The following is a 14,481-nucleotide window of genomic DNA, read 5'->3' on the forward strand; positions in this document are numbered from 1 at the left end:
CAAAGAGAATTTAAAAAGGGCTCAGGTTTAGTCTGGATTGCCTTCTCATTCTCATTCTCATTGGGAGCACCTTAACTCATGTGAGTCCAGTTGTCTCACAACACTTAGCCAATTTGTTTTTTATTGCCCCTACACAAAATGTGTTCCATTTTCTGAACTGATTTTTTCGTGGAATTCCCCATCTCGGGACTATTTTAGTTAGCAGAGCTTTTGCTACTGCTGCTGCATCCTGTTTGGACATTGGGAAGATCTCTACCCATTTGGGTCCACATGTCCACAAATACCAAACAATTTTTCCTCCCTTCACATGGGGACAGTTCAATGAAATCCATTCGGGCTGGCTGGGATACCAGAGACATTTTTATGCCCCCTTTGTAAACCACAATTCTGTAATTTGCATAATCATTCCCCCTTTTGATGCGTGGTCTTTCCCATGCATTGACTTAGCATAGTGAGGAAAGAAGTGTTTAGGTAAACAAGGCTTGCCATCTCTGCTCATCCATACTCCATTCACCATCGTACAACCACTCTGTTTTTCATTTATATCTCTCCTGTCCTGTCGCAAATGTCTGCATGCCCTGTAAAGATGAAGAAATGTCAGGGTTATTTTCAGATAACTCTATTTTCAGAGTTATTTTCAGATAACTCTGATGATTTTGTCTGCTGAGATGCCGCAGCCTTCGCCACTGCGTCTGCTTTGGCGTTTCCTGTAGATACAGAATCTTTGTTATTATTATGCGCTGCGCATTAACAAATGGCTTTCTTTCCTGGCAGCAAAACAGCGTCTAGCAAGTCTGCCACAAGGGGCGCATTTAATATTGGTCGCCCATCTGACTTAAAAATTTTCTGTGTTTCCACAGCGCACCAAAATCATGAGTAACCCCAAATGCATAGCATGAATCTGTGTAAATCGTTACACATTTGTCTGTCATTAGTTTGCATGCTTCTGTTAATGTCACAAGCTCAGCTGCTTGTGCTGAATAATTTAATGGCAGTGAGCCAGAAGCCACAACGTCAAATTCAGTTGTTATCGCATAACCAACCTTATTCAGGCCTGTTTGTGGATCTTTTAAAGCTGAGTCATCCACAAAGAGGACATTTTCAAGTGGCACGTCAGACAGATCTGGACGTGGTGTACACACTTGTTCAAGTGCTGTTAAACAATGATGATGCTCTTCCCCATCCTCTTCTGTTGGAAGGAGAGTAGCAGCATTCAAGGTTGTGCATCACTTAACAGTGATATTAGGCACATCAAGCAAAATAGTGTGATATCTTAACCAACGCGCTGTTGATAAGTGTGATGTTGTCTGTTCCTGCAAAATCATGGACACTGCATGAGGCACCATCAATGTCAGATCAGAGTAGCCTATGAATTCTCTAGAAGCCATCACGCCCTTCTCAGCAGCTGCCACCACCCTCAGACAGTGTGGCAGGCCTGCTGCAACTGGGTCTAATTTGCTGGAAAAATATGCCACAGGTCTCAATTTGCCTCCATAATGTTGCAACAATACAGAAGTCATAAATCCATTGTCAAGCTCAGAGTTGGTGCAACAGACAGCTGAACTTTTCACAGCTGCTTTCTCTGTCCACTAAATCCTGTCACATAACTTCAACCTCTTCCCTTTCAGGGCTCTCAGGGGCAGCTCAAAAATTGCATAATTTGGAATAAATGTTCTACAATAGGAACACATCCTAAAAAATGAAAGCATTTGTTTCTTTGTGAGTGATTTTGGGACTAGTGAGATTCCTCCATTAGACCCCAGTGCCCAGATACTGCTGCTGCTAGGGAGAGACATTTTGAGTATACACAAGATCAGAAAACAGATCAACGGCCCCGACAATGCCCCATTCGCTCAAAAGCTAGACCTAGGCTGGGTGGTGATCGGCACACCGCCCCTCCTCAGTCACTTCCCTCAAAACATGTATCTTGGGAGATGGCCGCCCCAGCTACCTCACACCCTGCTCCAGTCACCTGCGTGTGAAAGACCCTCCACACAGCCACTCAGTCCTTCATGATCCTCCATCTCAGCAGGCCGCCGTTCACATTGCTTCTCTGCTGCACGGGGATCACCTGAAGTCCTCCGTCTTCCACAACACCGGCAAAGATCACCAACCTGCTCCGTCCATCGATGATCTCAACTTCCTGAGGATCATGGATATTGAGGTATATCAAGATAGCACTCAAAACTTGGTCGCACCCCTACCTTTTCGGACCCCGAGAGAACGTCTGCCAAACAACAGAGACTATGCCATGAAAAGACTCAGGTCAGTCTGCCGCACACTAGAGAAGAAATTGAAGATGATTGACAGTCAACATGCAGAGAATGCCCCCGTCCTCCAAGAAGGACAGGAAAACTGGTATTTGCCATCCTTCGGCATCTACCATCCCAAGAAACCCGAACAGATTCGAATAGTGTTCGATTCAAGTGCTCAGTATGAAGGGGTTTCACTGAACAGTGTCTTGCTCAAAGGCCCAGATCAGAACAATGACCTTTTAGGCATCCTCATCAGGTTTAGAAAAGAGAAAATTGCTGTGTCTGCAGATATTCAACACATGTTTTACTGTTTTGTAGTCAAGGAGGAGCACAGAGACTACCTGAGGTTTCTATGGTTCCGCGACAACAAATGGAACAGTGACATTGTAGACTACAGAATGCGTGTGCATGTGTTTGGCAACACACCGTCTCCTGCTGTAGCAATCTACTGCCTTAGGAGAGCAGCGAAAGAAGCAGAATCTGAATTTTGCTCTGATGTCAGAGTGTTCATCGAGAGAGACTTTTATGTTGACGATGCTCTGAAGTTGTTTGCAACAGAGTCCGAGGCCATCAACTTGGTGAAGAGGGCACAGGAGATGCTCTTCCACAACAGCCTCCGTTTGCACAAGATCACATCAAACAGTGCAGCTGTCGTGGCTGAATTCCCCCCTGAAGACCTTGCAAACAGCATTAAAGACCTGGACTTTGCCACGGATAACGTCCCTGTGCAGCGTAGCCTGGGTATCAGCTGGAACATAGTCACAGACACATTCACCTTTCAAGTACAGTGAGATGACAAACCTTTCACACGCAGAGGCGTGCTCTCAACCATAAACAGCATCTTTGATCTGCTCGGCTTTCTCTCACCTGTCACTATACAGGGGAGATCTTTGCTGAGAGAGCTGACCATAGAAAATGGTGAGTGGGACGCGCCATTACCTGGACACCTCCAAGCAGAGTGGGTGAGATGGAAGTCCTCCCTTCCATGCCTTCAAGACATACAGAGCCCCCGCTGCTACACATCTCTCTCCACCCCTGCAGCAAGCACGAGAGAGTTGTGTGTGTTTGCGGATGCTTCAACCAAAGCAATCGCAGCGGTTGCCTACTTGAAGGTGACCGATGAAAATGGACGCTCCGAAGTCGGATTCGTGCTTGGCAAAGCAAAGCTGGCACCAGTGAAGGAGACTACAATCCCCAGACTCGAACTCTGTGCTGCAGTCCTTGCAGTTGAGATAGCTGAGACTGTTGTGAGTAGTATGGACTCGCACATGAACTCTGTCACTTTCTATTCTGACAGCAAAGTTGTGTTAGGTTATATTAACCCTTTCGAGTCGATTAACGCATATATGCGTTTTGAGTCATTTTCTCCTGATAACCCCCGAAAAGAACTTGAATTACACTTTTAGTTTTAATCGTACAGATAAGAGCAATACATCAATCGAATCTGTAAAGGGTCTACTTTTTTTGGATACAGACATAATAACAACAAAACTTTGTGCACTTATAAAATAAAGATAACAAACAAGGTGCGCTGTCTGCAGTCTTTGTCTGCGCTGATCTTCTTTGACAAACACGTCATTAAAATGAACTGTAACTCCGTGAATACTCACCGAAAAGACATGAGAGAGATATCTATAGAAAGCTTGACATGTCTATTTTTAAACTAAACAAGTTTAAAAATAGACACCGAAAACAGATATTCTGTGATAAAGTAAGCCATATGAAAACAACGCGATGTCTGTTTTTCATGTCTCCCTTCAATATATCTAATGTGACCACGACTATTAGACTCCAGAGGGTTAACAATGAGCAGAGAAGATTTTATGTTTATGTAAGCAACAGGGTCCAACGCATCAGACAAGCAACGTCACCACAACAGTGGAAGTATGTCCCCTCAGAGCTCAACCTGGCCGACCATGGCTCCAGATCCGTTACTGCTGCATCATTGAGAGACATCAACTGGCTGACCGGATCGCCTTCTTGTCTGGTAAGCTTCCAGCTGATCATCAGTCACTGTTTGATCTAGTTGACCCAGAATTAGACTCTGATATCAGACCTCAGGTTGCAACGCTAGTCACGGAAATCACACAGCCCAGCTTAGGAACTGAACGCTTCGAGCGCTTCTCAAAGTGGTCTTCTGTGTTAAGAGTACTTGCGGTCTTGATTCACATAGCCCAGTGTTTCAGACAAACGGACAAAGACAATACATGCAGAGGGTGGCATACCTGGAAGAAAGAAATCACGCCAGAGAACCTGGAAAAAGAAAAGGAAACTACTGATCAAGAACATGCAGCAGGAAAGATATCCTAGTGAATTCAGTAACATTCAGAGTAAGTCAGACATTCCAAAACAGAGCAACATTGCAAAGCTACCAGTACCAGTGGTTGACAGCTTTGGACTTCTCAGAGTGGGCGGACGCATCACTCAGTCTGGCCTTGAGATGAACCGCACCAATCCCCTCATCATCCCAGTTCAGCACCACCTAACGACTCTCCTTGTGCGCCACCATCACGAGCAGGTAAAACACCAGGGCAGACACTTCACAGAGGGGGCCATCAGGGACGCTGGACTGTGGCTGGTGGGCGGAAAGACATGTATCAGAGGCACTCTGTCCCAATGTGTCACCTGCAGGAGACTGCATGGCAAGCAAGAGCATCAGCTGATGGCAGATCTGCCTGCAGACCAGCTACAAGTTGCCCAACCATTCACGTACGTCGGCTTGGACGTGTTTGGCCCATGGGAGGTTATCAGCCGTCGGACGAGAGGTGGACAAGCAAACAGCAAAAGGTGGGCAGTAATGTTCACCTGTCTGTGTGTGCATGCTGTACACATTGAAGTGATAGAGACACTGAGTGCATCTAGTTTCATAAATGCTCTACGGAGATTTTTCTCCATCAGAGGCCCTGCCGCACAGATTAGGTCTGACAGAGGCACTAACTTCACTGGTGCTTCAAAAGAATTGAATCTGGAAGATGACGCAGACATGCAACATTACCTACAAGACCAACAATGCCCATGGATTTTTAACCCCCCGCACGCCTCCCATATGGGAGGTGCCTGGGAGCGACTTATCGGCTTGGTCCGTCGCATCCTAGACTCCATGTTCCTGCAGCAACGCTTCTCTTCATTGACACACGAGGTCCTCGTCACACTCATGGCAGAGGTGTGTGCAATTATGAATGCGAGACCCCTGCTGCCTGTGTCAACTGACCCCGAGAACCCTCTCATACTCACCCCTTCCATGCTTCTGACACAAAAGACAGGAGCCCCATCGTCGCCTCCACCTGACTTTGGCAAGGCAGAGATCATCCGTCACCAATGGAAGCTGGTACAACATCTCGCAGAGACATTTTGGCACAAATGGCAACGTGAATACCTGAGCACCCTGCAAAGTCGTGCCAGGTGGCAGGACAAAAGGCCTAACTTGCAAGAAGGAGACGTCATCTTGATGAAAGACAATGCAGTGCCAAGGAACCACTGGCCAATGGCAGTGGTCATCAAAACTTTTCCCAGCAGAGATAATGTTGTCAGGACTGTAGATATCAGAGTGATTCGTCACGGCACTCCTAAAGTGTTTAAAAGACCTGTAACTGAACTTGTCTTACTTTTCTCCCCTAAACAGGATGTTACTTGTGTTTAAGTAAAGTGTGTGCATTTAAAAGGTAATAGATGTGGTATCCTTAAGATACCAGGCAGGGAGTGTGTTGGTCTTAATGATCATTCATTCATTCATTCTGTGTTTCTTTAGTTATTTGCAGTGCGTTAACGCCATCTACCGAACACTTGTGGTAACGGCAGGTTTGGTGTACAGTTTCTATTTCCTGTTGTATTCTCGTTTGTATTCCCGTTTGGAACGAGATTAGTTTTCATTTAGTACACGACTTTTCCAGAGCGAGTTGTACTCCGTGTTGTGTAAATTCTGCTGTCAAGTTTCTTCAAACTCCGCCCAGTTGTGTTTCCCTTGGGGGCAATGCCGGTGAGTAACACTGTGTGTAATATAAGGCGTTTTATATTAGTAGTTTTAATAAGATGTGTAAGAAGAAAATTAACGTGTTGCCACGAAGTGTAGATTCCTCTGTTTCCCGTGTAATGACGGCTCATGCTTAGTAGAAAACAATGTATGTGTTGCATTTGGTTTTGGAAATGATTGAAGAAGGCAATTTGAGTTAATATGTACTTTTATTTGTGTTTACAGTTTTACAGCTTGTTTTTTTGCACTGCTGTGTGTAAAATAAAGGAGAGGAGAAAAAGGACCTCGGGATAAAGCATCATCTCTTTTCTTTGTTCACCTCTCCTGGCTGTTTATACGTGCTGGATAGCTAAATACGCATATGTTTGGTGAGGCCAGTACAATTATATTGATCATTAAAGTTATTTCGTATTTTACTAATGTTAAAAGAAGAAACTTTAAAACGTAAAAAAGGAAACCTATTACTATTAGTAAATGTTTAAATCAAATGAACACACTCTAACAAGGAACAATACTTCTGCAGCTTTCCTTAATGTTACAAATGGACTCTTATTGTTAAGTATTACAATTTAATTTCAACAGTCATGCTTAATGAGAGCCATCTTGAAATACATACACAAGGCCATATTAAAATTACATTACATATACACAAATTACACAAGTTATTGATATTGTATGTGTACTCTCACATTTTATTTGCTGCTATTTTAGAACACTGCATGATTATCTAATCAAAATATATAAAAAAAGTTAACACACTGTGCAAAAGCGCAGCGCCTCATCTTTGAGAAGTCACAGTTTAGGGATCGACCGATATGCATTTTTCAGGGCCGATGCCGATACCGATTATTACAGATCAAGGAGACCGATAACCGATATTTTGAACCGATATGTGTCTAGTGAAAAATGAAAATTAATGTCAAAACTAAGAATAAAAAGGCCTCTGACAAAGACTCTCTTTAAATTATTTTAACACATCTTTAATTCTGAGAACTGTTCATAATAACAACATTAATATTAATAATAACAACAAACATAAAAAGTGCTGGGAGCATCCATCAGCAGCATTCTGCAAACTAAGTAAAACTTGCATCCATCAGCAGCATTCTATAAACAAAGTAAAACTTAAAGCAAATTTAAACAGCAACAGATGAACAAATAATGGAAAATAAATGTAATCTCTCTGAAGTTTTATAAAGTAAATTAAAATGGGTAACAACGTGTAGTCCCAATTCAGCAGCACCAGGTTGTGGTGCAGGAAGCAGAGCTGCTCCGCATGCTCCGCATACTCTCCAGTGAGCCTGCTTCTTCTTTTGTCATAAATTGCAGACACTTCACTGAATACACGCTCACTAGGGACTGATGAGGGTGGTGAGCAAAGAAATGTTCTTGCTTCTTTGACAAGTAGCTTGAAGCGCCCTTCATTCTGTCTCCACCACTGGAGTGGATCCCCCTTACGCCGGTCAATCACTGGCTCTTTGAAGTACTGATGTAACTCTTCTTCAATGCTGTCCTTGTCTGACAGATCACCAGTATGGGGACCAAGAAGAGAACTGAAAATCTTGTCTATTTGGCTATGACAAGGTGTCTCTTCTCTCCTTTGCCTTTTAGAGGCTTGGTCTTCTGCTGCAGGCTCCTCTCCATCTGCCTGCTCCTCTTGATTGGCTCTCTCTGTTTCAACCTGCTCTTGAAGAGCATCCTCTACATCTTCTTTAAGCCATTCTTTGGCCTTGTTTAGTGTAGAGGCAGAGGAGAACGCATGACTCTTGAAACGTGGATCCAAAAGACATGCTAGAACCACATTTCTTGAGTCTTCAAGTTTGGCGAATCACTTGATTAGGCTCTCCCTCATTACCTCATAGCGTTCTGATGCCCTGTGTTGATGGCCCTTTATCTTCAAGTAGCATTTTGAGCACTGTCACACAGGGAATGATGCTGGATGCAGATTAGTTATTGTGTCACTTCCTCAATTGGCATGAGTGTTTCAATCAAATTGGACACGATGTCCCACTGGTAGGCAGTTGGACATGTAAAACCGCCGTGTTCCCCAGAGTAGACATTAAGAGCACGCTTTTGTTCAAATGCCCTTTGCAGCATGTGGAGTGTTGAATTCCACCTTGTTGGGACTGCCTGGATTAAGTTGTGTTCTGGTAGGCCAAGGTCCCTCTGGATGTTTCTCAGACGCTGCTTGGCCAAGATGGAATGTTGGAAGTGAGTGACACATTTCTTTAGCATGGCAATCACATCTATCACAGCTCTTTGGCTAGCACAAACCATCGTTCACAACCAGCTGCAACGTATGTGCTGTGCAGCTAAGGTCCGGAATATCGGCAAGCCTCAAACCCTTCACCATTTTTGCGCCATTGTCACGCAGGACCAGAGCTACACGGTCTTTGGAAATTTCCCATTCCTCCAGCATGTGCAGGAATGTGTCTCTGATGCATTCCCCAGAATAAGATCCGTACATTACTCTCGTATTTAACACTCGTAAACAACCTGCCTTCTGTTCCATTCATTGTCAATGAAATGACATGTGAGGCTCATCATTGACCCTGTTGATCCTGACCAGCAATCGGTTGAAAAAGAGAGTGAGAATCCAGCCTTCTCTGGCTGGATTAGGGCTTTAATCTTGCTTACAACCTTTTCATAGATTGCTGGCAGTAATACTTGTCACTTTTTAGTGCATATTGTGGTTCTGCCACATCCATGAGTCGCTTAAAGCCAATTTTAGAGACCATTGTGAATGGTTGGTTGTCAGAAATGATCATTTCTGTGATCAGTTTGTCCATTTGTTTTGATCTGTCATCCAGATTTGTCCATGTTTTTTTGTTTCTGAAAAATGTCATGTATTGTAGGCTGACATGTGGATGTTGCTCCCTGCTCAGATTCAGCTTTGTTTGATTGGGCAGATTTATACAAGTCATAGTACTCCCACACTGCACTTCTAAATGTTGTCTTCTTCTGTGAATGCATCTACAATGAGGGTTAGATAAAGAGAGAGTTAAAAGTGGGACAACAGTATGTTTCATGATTAAGCCTATGGATATTTTACTACAGCTAAACAGCTTAGGGAAAGGGAAGTATTGGACTACAGCTCAGCATTTAACACCATAGTGCCTGCCACACTTGTTGCGAAGCTCCAGACTCTGGGACTAAACAGATCTCTGTGCAGCTGGATCCTGGACTTCCGGACAGGCAGAAGTTAGGTGGTCAGAGTGGGCATCAATACTTCATTCCCGCTGACCCTGAACACTGGTGCTCCTAAGGGCTGTGTCCTCAGCCCACTCCTGTACACCCTGTACACTAGGCTTGGGCTGAAATACGGTAATATGGTATACCGCGGGATCTAAAAATAGCAACGGTATCAGTTTCAATACCGTCATACCGTCAATTAAAAAAAAAAACAAAAAAAACAATGCACTTATATACAGTCGTGGCCAAAAGTTTTGAGAATAACATAAATATTGGAAATTGGAAAAGTTGCTGCTTAAGTTTTTATAATAGCAATTTGCATATACTCCAGAATGTTATGAAGAGTGATTAGATGAATTGCATAGTCCTTCTTTGCAATGAAAATTTCCACTGCATTTCATTGCTGTCATTAAAGGACCTGCTGAGATCATTTCAGTAATCATCTTGTTAACTCAGGTGAGAATGTTGATGAGCACAAGGCTGGAGATCATTATGTCCGGCTGATTGGGTTAGAATTGCAGACTTGACATGTTAAAAGGAGGGTGATGCTTGAAATCATTGTTCTTCCATTGTTAACCATCATTGCGTTGCATAGAAATGGCTTCACAGGCAAGGATATTGTGGCTACTAAGATTGCACCTACATCAACAATTTATAGGTTCATCAAGAACTTCGAGGAAAGAGGTTCAATTCTTGTAAAGAAGGCTTCAGGGCATCCAAGAAAGTCCAGCAAGCGCCAGGATCGTCTCCTAAAGAGGATTCAGCTGCGGGATCGGAGTGCCACCAGTGCAGAGCTTGCTCAGGAATGGCAGCAGGAAGGTGTGAGCACATCTGCACGCACAGTGAGGCCAAGACTTTTGGAAGATGGCCTGGTGTCAAGAAGGGCAGCAAAGAAGCTACTTCTCTCCAAAAAAAAACATCAGGGACAGATTGATCTTCTGCAGTAAATGTATAGTGAATGGAGTGCTGAGGACTGGGGCAAAGTCATATTCTCTGAAGAAGCCTCTTTCCGATTGTTTGGGGCATCTGGAAAAAGGCTTGTCCGGAGAAGAAAAGGTGAGTGCTACCATCAGTCCTGTGTCATGCCAACAGTAAAGCATCCTGACACCATTCATCATCGGCAACGTAGAGGACCGAGTCGGAGCTGAAATAACAGCCTACTGTTTGGAGCCAGTTACTCAAGGAGACGAGGACCCACTTCATTCATGGAAAAATGCTGCCTGGTGCTTTCCCCAGATGTCGCGAGTGGCACGAAAGTACCTGTGCGTCTGTGCCACAAGGACACCATCGGAGCAGGTTTTCAGCACCACGGTAAAGTTGTCGGTCCACAACGTGCCCTAGCGAAAAATCTTGACTAGATTGTATGCCACTTGCCATTCGTTCCTATTGGCACTGTGTTAATTTTTTTATTTATTTAATGGATTCAGGTATTTTTATTTGGTTTTCATTAAAACAATTTTGGAAAGAAGACTGGAAAAGTTAATTCTTATTGGTGGGTTGTGAATGATTGACAGTCGTAACATAGTCCCGCCCCCAGAGTCTGACGCAACTTATGTTTCGCTTGAAGGCTTTGGAGGGCTCGCGTGTATTCAAGCCATAGATGCATAGCTGCCAACTCTCACGCATTCAGCGTGTGACTCACACAATTGACCCAATTCTCACGCTCTCACGCCACACCCCCGTATTCTCACGCAGACTCGTGCAGCAGTGAGGAAAAAAATTGCGCACCGCATGATCTCGCAAATCAACTCACAGAGATACCAGACAGACAGTTTAGTTAGTTTTTTTTTTGTGACAATTGTGAGGGAAATACACAATGTATTCCCATAAACTGTGTAGTCAGCCGTTCTCTCTCCCATCTGAACCGTGTGAATTGTGAACGCAGGCAGGTCAGTGAGTTACAGGGCGCTTCTTGTCTCCGTCCAGTTCAGGCTAGTAACTAACAGGCCTATGCGGTTATATACTGTAGTTTTTATAGAATTAAGTTAGCATTAGCAGAGTTGTTTGTTGCAGCAGCACTGAGCAGTTATTTTACATAACTTTATCATAAAAAACAGTATCTGGACATGCCTAGTAACGTTAGGGATGTCAAAAAAAAAAAAAAAAAAGGTGTGCGTTAAGGAGGCTGCTTTACGGCCCTGCCCGGGTAATACTTCACATTCCAAGCTTTCCAAAGGCGGATGAGCTCGACACGCAGTACCACTTCTGTCTCGTCATTCACCTCGTGCATGCACTGTTGTATGTCTCATAAATTGCCTGCATGCGGGCGGGGTGTGCAGCTGTCCGCGAGCCCTATTGATGATGAAAATTACATATTGCAGCGTGGATGCGGAAGGCCCAAGTATATTTTGGCCTTTATCAGTGCAGATGCGATGACAATGTAAGTTTCATTGCATTATAATTTTCTTTTTAGCCTTTCCAGTTAAAGCCACTAGATGCAGTGCTGCAGCGACGTTCTTTCAAAATATTGCGGAAAAAAAGAACAACAATGTGGAGAAGACGTTGTTTACATCAAAACCTAAATCAAGCTGTTCACATAGAACGCATTTCGCACACTCGCGTCTCTCACAAGAGAGCCGAATATTTAGAAAGCCATGTAAAATTAAAATTAACTTTTTAAAAACTTATCTGGAGAATTTATGGTGGGTTTTCCCCATCCCACTGCATCTCATGTTTTTAAATGTAAAATGGACTCTGTGATTGGCTTTCCGCGCTCTGTATTAAACTATGTATGTATACATGATGCTGTTTTGTTTATAGTTGTTTGAGCAACTTAATTATAATTGGTTTATAAACATTTTTGTTTAATATTATTCACTTAATAGTCATGTATTCTAATGCATTTATTAAACGTGCATTAGTAATATTTTGCTCGATGCGCCCTCTTGTGGCATCAGGATAGAAGCAAAAAGTTTCTCTTCACCCTAACTGAAATTATGCATTTTAAATTCGAATATAATTAGAATTTTAATAATATACAATTAAAAAATTCGAATTTAGTTTTTCAGCCATTTTGACAGCCCTAATGTAGTAAATGTTAATTATTGTTTTCTAAGAACAGAATGTCAAGTCAACGACATCCCATATTAAAATGATTTTATTTATATCAATCACAGCTCTTCAATAATGTCCAGATATTTGATATTGGGTGGTGTCAGTATGGATAAATTTGAATTTTCTGTTATAGGATGTTATCTAAAGTGTCAGGGACAGGCAAGAAAAGAACGCTTGTATCAGCCGTCCACACTTCTGCTAATGCAAGGATTTTGTGTTTGTATTTTTTTCCATACCAAGCCATGCCCCTCCATAAGCTCCTCCCTCATAACAAAGCCACGCCCCCAGAATCTAACTCTAAGCTGAACTCAAAAGTTGGCAGCCCTGTAGATGAGTGTGCGTAACTTTGAAAGTAAGTTTAATTTCCACTTATACAGTCTTTAATCTTGTTTATACTGCTATTTGTTGTATTATGGGTTGAAACGTTCAGATGTTGAGTGTTTTCGGATTTCCGTGAGACTAATGTTAGCGGTATGACTGTGTGCATTATCTTTGCACGTGTGTTCCGATGCGCGCTGTATAAGTGAAATAATTATAACGACTCATATTTTTCCATATGTTTACTTTAGTATCTACAATTTACAGATGTTATTAAGCCATATTTATGTGGATTGTGAAGATTACACTCGATTGAGATATAGTTATAAGACGATAGTCACGTGTCTATTTATAGTCAATTGTTACATGTATCCTCACGTTTCTATTCTTTTGAGTAAAATGTATATCATCTATTACTGTAAACGGATTATTTATATTTCTGTTTTATAGTCATGTATCCTCACGTTTCTATTCTTTTGAGTAAAATGTATATCATTTATTACTGTAAACGGATTATTTATATTTCTGTTTTATTATAGAAACCACACTCACACACCCTTAATATGTTCATGCAATGCCCTGAGTATGTTGATGGCTTGATCCTACTATTAAAACTGTGATTGGACTTTGGACTTTTGTGCATTCTTACCAATGCCCCGTGATGATCCCAACTAAGTCGGAACCAGGCAATACAGTCCATAAACCTAATTAATAGGAAAGAAGAAGTTTTTATTTAGACCTATTGCTTTTCAATAATTTTTATTATATATATATATATATATATATATATATATATATATACACATTCGCAAATATTACATTCGAATAATTTTGTGCTCACAAAAAATGAATATTCGAATATTCCTTTATTTAAATTAAGTTTAATGAGACAGACGTTATTTTTCAGCAACATTTATTGTTTCTGTCATTTTTGAACAAGCTTACACACAATAACAAATGTTTTGTAGCTGAAAACCTTTAACAATGCGTGCAAACAAACAAAAGTACAGACTAAAAGCAAAAAATAAATAAATAAATGAATAAATAAATGTAATTTCATAACAAGGTTCGGGAGGAGCACATCAGATACTTAGTGTAACGGGAGCGTTACTGCCCGCTTAGTAGGGGAAATTAATGTTACCTCGGAAGACTTAAGAAGGAAAGGATCTTGGTCCCCCACCTCAGTGCTTTGAGTCTCAATGTATAGGTTATGTATACGTGTTACCTTACTCTGTTGTATTATATACTAAAAGGAACCAGAGAGTGTGGCTTCAGTTAAGTCTACAAATACTTGTACTAATTTGGTGGCCGCCTGAAGTGTAAATATGTGAGGCAATCTAACAATACCAATTCACATTCCCACCAACCTGGTACCTAACAGAGCAAGTAAGACGCCCCTACTCCAAGGTAAGTTCAACAATGATAATACTCTTGAGGCTTAGTTTAACATTTAATCAGATTTAATTATTTTTTTAGAATGTCTTTTTTCCCTTTCAGCGCAAGATAAAGCACATCAGAACAAGACATGAAAAATAAAAAAACAAAGCAAAACAAAACAATATATATATAACAATGTTATTCAAATAAAGTAGTCACAATAATCTTTACCCGTGGTGCACCACCAACTGTTTAACCATAAAACTTGTGTTCACCTCTGGAATAACAATCAGTTCACTAATGAATCACTTCAAA

At 41.9% G+C, this 14,481-nt stretch overlaps 1 protein-coding gene across 42 annotated transcripts in view; it reads left to right on the plus strand.

The window, feature by feature from the left end:
• The window catches only part of LOC127971886 (NACHT, LRR and PYD domains-containing protein 12-like), a 280,835-nt gene that overhangs the window by 148,761 nt on the left and 117,593 nt on the right, over positions 1 to 14,481 (plus strand). The gene's annotated exons all lie outside the window — the stretch shown is intronic.

Source organism: Carassius gibelio, chromosome B14 (genome assembly GCF_023724105.1).
Source record: "Carassius gibelio isolate Cgi1373 ecotype wild population from Czech Republic chromosome B14, carGib1.2-hapl.c, whole genome shotgun sequence".
Taxonomy (NCBI): domain Eukaryota; kingdom Metazoa; phylum Chordata; class Actinopteri; order Cypriniformes; family Cyprinidae; genus Carassius; species Carassius gibelio.